This window comes from Camponotus vicinus, unplaced genomic scaffold, assembly GCF_025532165.1.
Source record: "Camponotus vicinus isolate PSW18456_S1 unplaced genomic scaffold, iyCamVici1.0 SCAF_9, whole genome shotgun sequence".
Classification (NCBI taxonomy): domain Eukaryota; kingdom Metazoa; phylum Arthropoda; class Insecta; order Hymenoptera; family Formicidae; genus Camponotus; species Camponotus vicinus.
The window spans coordinates 3206469-3219367 of NW_028141981.1; the positions used below are offsets into that span (position 1 = coordinate 3206469).

Genomic DNA, 12899 nt, shown 5'->3' on the forward strand with positions numbered 1-12899 from the left:
GAATAGAAACGTGATAGTAATTAATGCACATACGACCTGATTATTATGTTGGATGCATCAGCGCGAGTTAATGGATCCTTATATCATCTCTTAGATAGGCTACACGGTACTAGCGTGACCTACTATATATACCACGTAGTATATAACTATAAACATATACAAGTGAAAAATATTAAATAAGGAAATAGAGGGAAAAAAGCTTTTTTTTTTCAAGCTAATGTTTTACGCTCGATTTACTCGGAACAATAATCCATGCAAATTTTTAGAAATAAAAAGGAGAAAGAAAATTCACACAATTATTCGCAGGAGATTGAACGAGACTTTTTCTTCCATGTCGAGAGACCGGACCTTTGATAGACCCATACAAAAATTCAGTTGCGACGTTTAAATTGCGCTTTAAGGCCGACCCTCGTGCCGGCTCTGTTGTACATCTCCGTTCCGCCGGGAATCACGACGGTGTTTTATTTGCCTCTCCCGTTGGATCTGTGCCAATACGCCAATAAAACCGCTTCTCTCTACGGAGCCGACGTCTTTTCCTCTGTGGCTTCCGCACGACCATCCCAATGTCGAGTCCGCTTTTATCGCCAGTCCAGAAAGCGATGCACTCCCGGAGCGTGCTTTAACCTTATACCCGAGATACTTTTATGCCTCGCGACAGAATTATTAGAATCATATCGTAAATCTGGCTGCAGGAAGTGTACGTTTGTCCTTGCAGTTTGCGAAATTATCCGAGCAATTCGGTGTATACGGAAAGAAACATTAAGAAACACATAAAATGTTCCATCCCTTTCTAAAGCTTCAATATGTTTCGCCATTAATTCTTTCAGTCTTTTTCCTAAAGATAAAAGAAATATATAAAATATCGTATAAAATAATTAAAAAAGAACAAGAATATTTTAAAAAAATTTTGTGTAATTCAGATGCTAATTTATTAAAACGCTATATATGCAATAGAATTTAAATTAATTTATAAACTGTCTCTCTCTTTCTCTCTCTAAAATCTCGAAATCATTCGATGCTTCGAATGGTGTACCGTAATAATATGAACATACCAGTGAGTCTTATCAAATACCGGACGATGTATCGATTCAATTGATCAAGGTAGATTTAACCGTGAGATAAATCACGCGAATGAACTTTGCGTAAGGGATTTATGGCGATCGCATGATTCCTCGATTCGTTTTCACGGCGCGTACGACGCGCGATTTTATGACGGAGTTTCTACAGAAGTCCCATACATCACGTATCGCGCAGGGTGCTCCCTCGGACATTCCGGACTTATACACACACGCGCACATCCAATATCTTATATAATCGAATATTATTTACAAGCGCGCGGGGGGAAACTTGCGGGAATTGAATCTGCCGGCGTTATATCGCGGATCCGCGCGGGTAGAAACAGCGTGCCAGTAAGCCGGATATAAATTAGACGAACTCCGCAGCCGGGGTTGACTCCGCCCTTTCCGCATCCGAGTGCCAAGTTAGTCGAATTTTCCGCAATTCTTCCTCCGGGGAATTTCAACTTGGTCCCTAGGTGCTATTTGCCGTCTACTATCCCGAGATTTACTATAGCGCGCGGTTGCATAAAGCCACCGCGCCCCGATCTCGAATGCCACGTCCGTGGAAATCGAAAGGCGGATCGGCCGGTTAATCGCTCGTTCGTTGCAGTGTAAAGAGTTTTACGACCTGTATAAACGCATTGCCCGCGTTTTTTCTATTCTCATTATCGTTAGTTATACATATCTGCTCCATCTTCGTTAATTGTCCTCCGCATTATCGTATTTCCTCCGCGCTTACGCTCCGGAGCTTACTTGCCTCAGATTTCAATTATGGAAATCTTTATAATCATTACGTTCGTTCTCTTTTCTCTCGCGCGAAATTACCGTTGTTATTATTAATCACATTATGCTGCGAATATAATGAGTGCTTTTTGCCTCGTTTCATTCAATTTATCGGGTCGTCTTCTCTACAAGTGAGAAATTATCTACAAATGTCTCGCGTAAATTATTACGGACCATCGAGAGAGCTGCTAATAGAAAAATTTAAAAGCTTGCGACATTTACGATACTTAAATTAGAACGCGGATCATTAATCCAATTACCTACTAAATTCATGGAGAGGAATGCATCTTTTCTCTGAGTTTAGTAACGTTGTATGTTCGCATGCTCGACCCTGACATCGATTATACAGGAACGAGCTCCGGGTGAGCATTGCAGCACGAGTACAATCCTAGTTGCGGTGCTATTAGGCACGCGCAGTTAGCATTGCATGTAATGACACACCTCTTGCAACGGAGGATGCCGTTCGTCTCGTCTAGTTGCCCAAAGGTCGAGCGTGCACGTAGCACGACCGGGACTATTCCCTTGGCAATTGTACTAATACGTTCGAATGGTTCGCTAGATATACCGAAATAGTTTAAGTTTCGCTTTTTCAGCGCGATCATTGTACTGGAAATAGAAGTTTTATCTAGATTACGAACACGCTCGGCGATGTTTTCGATTATCGGTTAATCTGCATTTAAAGAGATATATATAACACCTCTTGTTCCCTCTCAAGATTTTTACGTGATTCGTGGATTTAAAAGTTCGCGAAAAATATTATCGCACTTGCCGCGCGATGGGATCGTGCAAATAACTCTAATTATCTCAACCGGAGAAACGTACGTGAGAATCTACTTAGCGATATCTAAAATACCCGGCTTACCTCCCGCGAACTCGGCGACCTAGCGCAAGCGGCAACGAAATACAACGAATAGCCTAAGGTTTAAAATGCGCCATGCAAGGCACGGCGATGCCATTGTTGGGGCCGCATGAAACTCGATGGCACGAAACGCTATATCTATTGCGATTATGAAACGCGCAGTTCTTGCCATTGGCGTCGAACTTTTCTCTCATTTCAATTAAAAGCAATCTACTCTGTCCTTTCGAAAGAGAAAGAAATTTGTTGAAGTTAATTCTCGAAAGTCTAGTTGCCGATTTCAATAAAATTTAATAATTATAGGTTTCTTATATCTGCACATGTCTATAGTAAAATTTATATTTATTTTTTGAATAAAGAATGATGTGAATTGCAAAATTTAGTTCTCATACATATGTTGCATAATATTTACATATATATATATATATATGTATGCATGTATCGATGAAAGTGTGAGAAAATTTAGAAGCTGTTATAACTCCTAGTTTGCTAATGTTGGAGATAATTAGTGTTTCGTGCATTTTTTTTCCGACATTATCATAATCGATATATTACAAAGAATATTTCACAAACCTAGAATCTACAATTCGCAATTTTAAAAATCTTGACAGTTTCTTGGGTGTGCAGATTCTATCTCTCTCTTGAATATCCTTAACATCATTAACGCGTCTTTTAAGCCTCACGCGCATTCGATCACAAATTCGCGAATAAAGAATCGCTGTATAAATATACCATGAAGATCCAAAACGAGACGAAGAGAGAGAAAGAAACGCGGAAAGGTATGCGAACAAGTTATCGCGATCGCATACTGTCGACGAGATCTTTAAGAGATCTGGAGAAAGGCTCGCAACCATAAAGGAGATCCAAGGAATCGAAAAGACTTCACTCCTCGACGCGCGATAAGTCGAAGAAAGCGGCCGCATTTTATTTAATGGACGCATTATTTAATGAACCGGCCGTTTACCTGGTCGCAAAAACGCACAGGTCGACCAAGTATCATCCTTCGTTTATTTCTTTTCCTTCACGATAATTACGTCACTTCTATACAAATGTCACGCGTCCCTTTTGCGACGATTGATATATCCGCGAGATTCGATCATCGTGCAACAGACGATATAGCGAATCTTCATGGTAGCCGCCGAAATACGTGACGATCATGACAGTTTGCGATGGTTTTGCGGGGAGATAACCGCACCTGCCAACGATGAAACTTAAGCAGCTGGTCCGATGTGTTCTCTGAGCGATGTGGCAATAAATGTAAGGGAATTACCTTATTACGTCGCCCGGGGAGCTGGATGGAGTCGAAGAAAGAGCCAAAAAAGATGGCCGACTTTGGCAGCGGAGAGAGATCTCGAGATCCGAGACAAGAACGATCGATCGCTTCAGGAGGTAACCGACATTTTTATGCGATATAGCTGTACAACAGGAAAGATTTACGTACAGGAAGTCTCAGTAGAAAATCGAAATATATGCCGTTTATATTTCGTGGACGTGCTACATATGTATTCATGATACGTAATAGCGCGATATACATTGTTACATTTCTTTAAAGAAAGAATTGAAGAATTAATATATTAAATTAATTATTTTATAAATTAAATTATATTTTATATATTAAATAAATTATTTTAATAAATTATATTAAATAAATTATTTTACATTACATTAATCATAATCCAGCAAGAAGGAAATAGCTTATAAATACTTTTATTTCCTATTTCAAGTATCTACTACTTTGTGTGTGCCTACTTCTGCCAGGAACATATCAGGACGGGTTTCTCGCGGATGGATGTCCGAGAGGCTAGAGGACGATGGAGGATAGCAGACGGTGCGCGTGCGATAAGTTTTCGATCTCACGATCCACCGGTTATCTTAATGGCGCGAATATACAACGAGGCGTCCTTCGCTCCTCGACTCGCTGCTCTTCGCGCGAAGGTTAAATGACCTTTTGCGCGATCGGCCTCGTGGCGTTCCGTAAATTGGCCGGGCTTTACGATTGAGCAATATTCAATAATAACAATAATGGCATTACTATCATTATGACTATTTTATAGATTTCGCTGCGACGTATTTACGGTTGTCATTAACCCGCTGCTCGAGATATATGCGGTCATTCCCCGTGTCTCTCTCCTTGACGTCTCTCAGAAACAATCTCCATCAGCCAACTTTGCATATTGTAGAAAATTCGTTTCCCAGAAGCGATATATAGTGATAATATTGACTAGTCTCTCGATCGAAAGATGCGAGGCATCAAATTTGCATATTCTGTCAAATCTTCTGGCAGTGTTGATTTTCAAATTAACGATAATTTATCAGTTTTACAATGACTTTTTTCATTAGATAGATGCGCAAAAATAATTGAAAATATTAAAAAATCTCTAGAATAGATAAAATTAATTCACACATATTTTTATAAGCTTACTAATATTCTTTATTAGGCTTGAAATATTAATACGATTGATACGAGGCGTGGAATATGGCACATCGAAATGAAGAAAGAACGATCATTTGCCGTTGCGATCATCGTGGGCGTCGTGATTTCTGCTAAAAGCATCACGCTATATTTTCGACCACGATTGGTGACGCGAATGCGACTAAGCTCTTTTACTGCCACGGCTTGATATCATCGTCTGAAACATGTCGCATGTCCATAACAATTTTTCATGGAATCGGAAAGGTGTCGATAACGGAACACATCGAGAATACGATGTATAAGCATATATAATATATTTTTTTCGTTGAACGATCGTTTGCTCGTACGTGAAAGATTTTGCACGGTATGTAAAATAAAATAACGTCTCGCAGAGATACTTTTCTCTTTATCATATACATATATATTAATAGTAAATACGTTGACTGACGGAATTCTTCCACATCTGTAATTGAATTAAAATCATTGCTATAATTCTGGCAAATGAGATACAAGAATTTTTTTGTTCCTCGCAAAAAATACAATCTTTAATATTAATCAAAAACTGTTTTCTAAAAATGTCTTTTGTAGCAATATTCATAAAAATTTTCTATTTTTCTATACCAAATTCGTAATTGTCAATTGTCGATTATTTCGCTACATCGAAGCAATCATCAAAATGCCTATATAAATATGTGTATACAAGGATGAAGAGAAATGCATGAGCAGCTTTAACTCAAAACAGCAAATTGAGAGGTGCTGCTGCAGAACGTATCTCGATAGTATGCAGATGCGAGATGCGGGCAGTTAGTTTTCGCGAGTTGACAAGCGGCCGATTTAATAGTATCCGCTTGCGCGGGCATCGGCGAGTGAGAGTGCGACGATATGCACCTGCTGGATGCGCGCGTACATACATATACATGTATATATACACGATAGGAAGTCGCATATACGATACGGAGCGCAAACCGCAGAGTCGTACATCTGAATAGATCTGCTATCTGAGGGAAACGAATCGACCAGTCGATGCATTATTTGTCGCGTCACGCATGCTAAAGTTGTGGCTCAATTATCGAATACGTGCGTACGCGTGTGCGTGCGCGTGTACATTAGCGTCGGGGGATTTTAAGGAATTGACATACGGACGATACGAACCGGTTTCATGATGGTTCGATTAATTTCGGATGGAATAACGCGAGGCGCAAATTGGCAAATCTTTATATACATATATACATGCTATTTTATTTAATTATTTTATGCATAATCAGTCTCGATAACGAGTTGATAATAATATGTTTGTAAATTGAGTTTCGAATTCATTAGTTTTCTAAAATGAATTGATTAATTTTAAATATAAATATATAAATTTTGTGACATTTTTAATTATAAAATGACTTTTATATAATAAAAATACATAATTAAATATACTTAATTGAAATTACAATTAAAAAAAGTCTAAAAAGAAATATGCATTATATATCTTACTGAATTAATAAAACAGTGTAGCAACATTTTCAATTAAAATCTCGTTAAAGTATTTCACGATGTGTTTATCAAATATATACACACTACTTAGAAACTTGCGCATAATTTAAGGATGCAACCTATATTTTCGTCCTTTTCCTTTTCCGCCGACACTACATTTACATTTATCTACAATAGTATTCTTAATGATGTCGTACACGCCTTTCTCGAAATTCAAATTTGCATTTTGCGAAATAATACCTGTGTCATATGTTTCGTCGTGTAAAATTATCCAGGCATCTAATATACTACAGTAACGTTCTATGCATTTGACCAGAGCGAATAATGCAAGGAAAATCTGCGAGTTAGTCAGAGAGCCTATTATCGATCCGCCATCAGCTGGAACCGAATCAGCCGGTCGATGTATCATTTGTCGCCTGGCACGTTGAATTCGTGGCTGACTGATCACGTACACGTATGGCATGCGTGCCGACAGTCTTGCACCTGCGTGCACTTCCAATGTGTGGGCGCGCGATCGCCCGGAGTGGTTAAGGCCAATGTTGAATATGCAGAAATAGAAATCACCGCGCGATGACCAATACAGCAGATTGCGATACTGTGACCCACGGTAAGCGATCCACGGTAAATCTCTTTATACTCGTGTGCATTCGTTACATATTTGCGCACATGTTCCATTTTCGCGCATTAAAAGAAAAACGATATAGTTGACGCGAATCGTAACTTTTCGTACACATGTTATCGAAATTAATTTTTCGCGACGCGCGTAAATACACACCACTTAGCCTCGCTACCGAGAGTGAAAACAAAAGTTTTATTTCGACGTAATTGCCCGTCATTATCTCGCGCGCACGCAAGAAACCATAATTTGTTTTACCAGCGGTTAGCGCTGTAATACAACTTCTGCGGGAGTCAGATTACATGGCAGGAGTCACGCCATGGCGCGAAACATTTGCACCCCTTTCTCCCTCGCTCCTTGGTCTGATTTATTATTTATTAAGTTGGAATCATCCGGCGTGTACGGATCATTTGTCACGTTGCGCTCGCGAAACTAGCGTTTCTGTTATAGCGCATATGTGTACACGTGTCTAGCGCGATGCATACCCTTCTTTGTGAGATTCGAGCGACCTCCCCGCCAGAGACGGAACAAGCCGCGGCTTTACACGTGAGATGACAAATGATGGGGCTCGCGATAATCATCGCGCGTTTCGTACATTTGAGCGTATATTGGAAAGATCGTTATAAAATCTGCCAAGGTACATAACGGCTCGCATGCGTTTCTTCCGCGCAAACTCGAGCTTCTCTAGGGCAAGTTACATGCATGATCGCTCGCGCGATTATCGCTCGAAAAAAATGCTTATTGCGATTAATAAAGCGAGACAGGGGTATCGCGGCAAAAATCGCGACGAGCCTTGTAATTGCGCTTATCAATCCTTCATACACTATCGACACTGCTATTACCAGCTCGCGGCCAAGTGCACGAAGAACGCAACGTGTCATACATCTTCTATAGTTGATATCTGGAGAGAGAACGAATCGTCTCTCGAACTGATACATATACCGGCTCGACGATACATCATTTGTCACCTGGGCATTAAATTCATACCTCTCTCAATTACCGAGGAACGTGCGGCCGCATACGTTTACGCGCGAGCGAGAGCTGCGGGATAAGCGGAAAGCTGCGGAAAGATGTTTAACGGTGATGTTGGAGCTAATAGTCTCGCTCGGGAAACTCGGGATATTTGTTTAGAATTTGAATAATCAACACGCACGTCATATGAGGTATGCCGCTCGCGTGCCCGACGCATTCTTCGTCGTCGCGATATGTTTATGCATGTGTCGTTCCGCACGTGCGACTTGGGGCGAATAAAGAGAGCTCGAAATAGACAAATGTGTAAATGACACGTTATCGATAGAATACGCGTTTATTACATTTAGATTCTGAATCATTCGTGTTTAACCAACGGTCAGACGCGCGTCGTATTACATTATCGCTTCTGGATTATCTATCCGTCAATATTTCAACGGACGGTTGACTCGTCTTTTAGCATAATTATTGCGCTTCGCGTTAAAGCGACAGTGGCGAGTTGGCGATCACGTGTGCCGGTCGTTAATAAATCGCCGTGTCATTATTTATGCGCGGAATTACGGCGAGACAAGAAGAGACTCGTACATTTACATTTACTACAGCTGATATCTGGTGAAAATGAATCGGCCGGCCGATACATCATTTGTCGCGCTCAGCGCTAACTTGTGACTCAATTATCGAATACACCAGTATGTACGTGTATGGATATGCGGACAGGGGGATGTACGTGCACAGATCGACGCATATGCGTGGAGCCGCGAGGCACGGACGATGATAGCGAGAAAAACGTAGAATGACAGATTTACGGAAATTGTGCCACGTCAAACTTTCCGCGCGAGCCCCGTAATTATTTCAGATGCCGCGAGTACTTGCGCATTTGCATATCGAACATAAATTTCGCGGTGCACATCGCGCACATTTTACGAGCCATGCGTAATGCCGTTTAATTTAATACCGTCTTTGTATAAGGTCGTTCTCCATGTAAAGCGAGTTAAATAGTTGTCTTTAAATATGAGGATGATTTACTATGTATGTGTCGTGCGATGTATTATTATTGTATTTTTTTGAACTAAAATTATCAATAAAATATTATTTTTTCTGAAATTAAAATTATCAATATCACTCTTTATGTGATTCTCTCAGATATTAAAAGAGAGAGAGTCTCAAATGTCATTTTATTTACAAGTTATCGAGAATGGATTCAAAGTTAACTTAAAAAGACATCTCCGTTCTTGACGCAGATATTAGTTGTCTATCGCGAAATGCGTTTCTTAATTTGTAGATGACAACGACAAACGCGAAATCGTCCGAGACGTTGCGCATTCTGTGCGTCTACCGCCCCTGATATTCGGCGGAAACGAATCGCCGAAACGATATATCATTTGTCGCGTTGGCCGCTAAATTTGTGACTCAATTATCGGACGGGCGTGTGTGCGTGCGTACGTTGCACGCATTTGCCGCAGGGAAGAGCCGAGGGAAGCAGAGTGGCGGTAAAGGAGAGAGCGAGAGGGACCTTTTCGTACGCTAACCAGTCGGTTAGTTAGCGCCTCGGATTCGCTGGCAATATTCTTCTGGCGCCCTGCTGCGCGGCCGAACGGTTATGGCACCTTCGCCGACGAAGGTGCCCGTAATTACCCTAACGCGTCGAGTCCGTTCGTGTTAATCGTCTCTTCAGGCCGATCGAAAATCTGCTCTCATATCTTCCCTTACCATCGTTGCTCCGTACTCGAGTTTTGTACATATTCAAATGTTCGATAAAAGATACGAGCAAACGGACAATGTTTTTCTTTTTCATGAAAAAAGATAAGTCCGTTTTTTAATTTTTATTTCATTATAATCGGTATCGTAAGGGAGATAAATTGAAAAAATCCTATCAATCCTTTTTCAATGCAATAAGAAAAATATATATAAATACCTGTGTAGTTTATATAAATATAACATATATTGATAAAAATCTCTATATGTTTATATTAAGATAATATTTTACATTTTGCGATTAAGTAGGTGCGCATATCTGAGAAATGCGCCACGTTCGTGATTAAACGAACGTGTAATCGTGCTTGAAGCTGTTATTATGGATCGCCAAAGGCGATCGGTAATTATCTTACAAGTGTATTAATTTTACTGATGTTAATAATCTTTTTAGCACGTTCGGGTAACTTTCCATATCCATAATTGTGCCAATGAATTATCTCTTTCTTTTATCAATTTTATTTAATGTAAAAAATAGTGAAATATAAGATAAATATCTTTCATTAATATGTGTGAACATAGATTATACATAAAATTAATATTCACTATAATATAATTATTATCGTACGTGTAAAAATTAAAAATTATTAAAAAATAGCAATTATTATTATCTCAGGAAGATCTAATCTTTATTTCGTAAAATTTTTATCTTATTTAGCTCCATCTCAAAGCGGTTCTCTTTTGACGTTCATTCGTAATGATTCGTCATTATCTTGCGCGTGTTAAAACTCCATCGATTTTAATCACTCTTGCCATATTGCATTCGAGTCATGTTACATGCATTTTTTTAGTCTGACCGCGTATCTTCTCTTTCTGATCTCTTTATAAATTAAGTTCGTGATAGAAACAGATAAATGAGTTTATCTATCTTTTCATCATTACATTTTTATTATTTATGACATAATAAACAATGATGTAATTATCCAAAATAAATAATTATATTAGCTCAATTTCCGCCAATCGTGATAATAAAACAATCATTGAAGTATGATAAAGTAGAGCAATTAGCAAAAAAGGAAAAACATGAAATGTCATGCAGATTGCGTCACTCTATATAATGTTATATTAATTAATTTTTACTCACTCCTAGATATCTTTACAAAAAGTCCATCCATGTAGACAAAAATGCCGATATGTCTTATAACGAAAAAAGACTATCGAGACTTACCTAAAACAGAAAAAATAAATGTACATTAGTGTAAGCAAAGTGAAAATTATTTATTTAAGATTATCGCTATTTAAATTTAACGATAATAGAATCTTGGAACTTTATCTTCCCTTGCAGAATTAAATATGTGTGATTTCAGTATCGCAACAGGTTTCCGAAAAACTGCATAACTGACGAATATCGAAAAACATACACCGATCTTTGCCGTATCTTCTTTTAATGCATGCTGTTGTATATTAGCATTATTATCGAAAATAATGATCAGGTCGCGCAAGGAACTCGAAAAAATGGCATAGCAAGAATTCGCGGCTGATTAGGCGGATCTTTTAATTGTCGAGAAAGAAATATCAAGAAGATAACGCCGACGTGCATTAAGGCTGCAAAGAAACGGCGCTTATCTTTAAATTTTTTTATTTTAACACATATATATAATCAATGTTTTCAATTAAAATTTCAAAGTATAACAAAATATTAAACCAAAATAAAATTGAATCTTTCATCCAAATTTGGAAGAAAATTATTCTCAAACAATTTATTTCATTTTTAAAAAGCAAATTATTTGAAGAGAGAGCAACAATTATGCGTGCATACAATGAGTTTTATGTATTAATTAGAGAATCTTGTTTGAGCCATTTTCTTTTATAGAGTCTTCCTCCCAAAAGTTTTGCTTCAGCAACGTCTGTAGAGTAGTTTTTATTATAAATAGTTTCTTATTTACATGAAAAAATCGCATTTCATCGACTTCAAAGCATTCTGAGTTGCAGAATCTTCTTTGTCTATTTCGATGAGTTAGTCGCAGCGAAATAAATAGATAGATGGAGAAAGAAAGAGAGAGAGGGAGGAAACAAGGTCGCATCGTTTGCATACACGCGAATACATCGTTCCTATTTACATACATATAGACACTTCGAAATTGCGTTAAGAACCGAGCTCAAGCAAATGTTAATGGCGACAGTAGCCTTGGCCGCTCCGCCACATTCTCCGATCCTGTACCGTTTTGCTGTATCCGCCGGTTTAACAGGCAGACAAGAAGCGAGGATCGCGAGGTAATGGGGCACGGAGAGGAGGCCAGTTAAGAGCGGAGGAAGATGAACGGCGGCGAGAGAAAACGAGAGGAGACGAAGAGAGGGAAGAGAGCGAGAGCCCGCGCGGCGCTTGCGGGCACGGGAGCCGCTTTTTCTGGACTTAGCACATTTTTCAATGCCCGTCGACAGCTATCCCGATCTTCCCCTTCGCTCGACTGCCACCTCCCCCGCCCGTCTATCCGGCCCGCTTCTTCGTTTCTTCGGCTTCTCTCGCGCGCCTCCTCCACTTTCGACGCATTCGCCTTCTTTTGCCGCCGTTCCGACACGACGGACAATTCTCTCCACCACTTATACATCGCTATTCGCGAAGGATGACGACACTAGTAGTAGGGCGCGTTTTCGCGCACGCCGACGCTTCAGAAAACCGTGAGAGCGGGAGTTTGTCCGGCTGTCTTTGCCGTCTCGCCGCTGCGGACAAATGCTATTGAATTAGCGAATTCAAACGATAGGGGTTCTATAAAGTCGCTTCAAGTGATACGTTTGCGTGCAAGATGTTTATTAAACGTCTAAATATTCTGCTACTGCATTTATCTATCAGAGGATTTTATCAGAGGCGAAATTTTCGAATGATAATATTAAATCGTCACATAAAATATGCAAAAATATTACATCATTCTTCATTTGATATTATTTATCTTTGTAGGTGACGTATAATTATTTCTTTTATTATGGAGTTGTTATGGATCTTTCCGAGTTCTTTTAATATTTAGCATAGCC

At 39.4% G+C, this 12899-nt stretch overlaps 1 long non-coding RNA gene across 1 annotated transcript; it reads left to right on the forward strand.

The window, feature by feature from the left end:
- The first annotated feature begins 3860 nt into the window (after positions 1–3860).
- Positions 3861–5554, forward strand: LOC145977352 (uncharacterized). Its single transcript, XR_014440485.1, has 3 exons — positions 3861–4086; positions 4422–4525; positions 5136–5554. It is a non-coding gene; the product is annotated as an uncharacterized LOC145977352 (long non-coding RNA).
- Positions 5555–12899: the final 7345 nt, after the last annotated feature.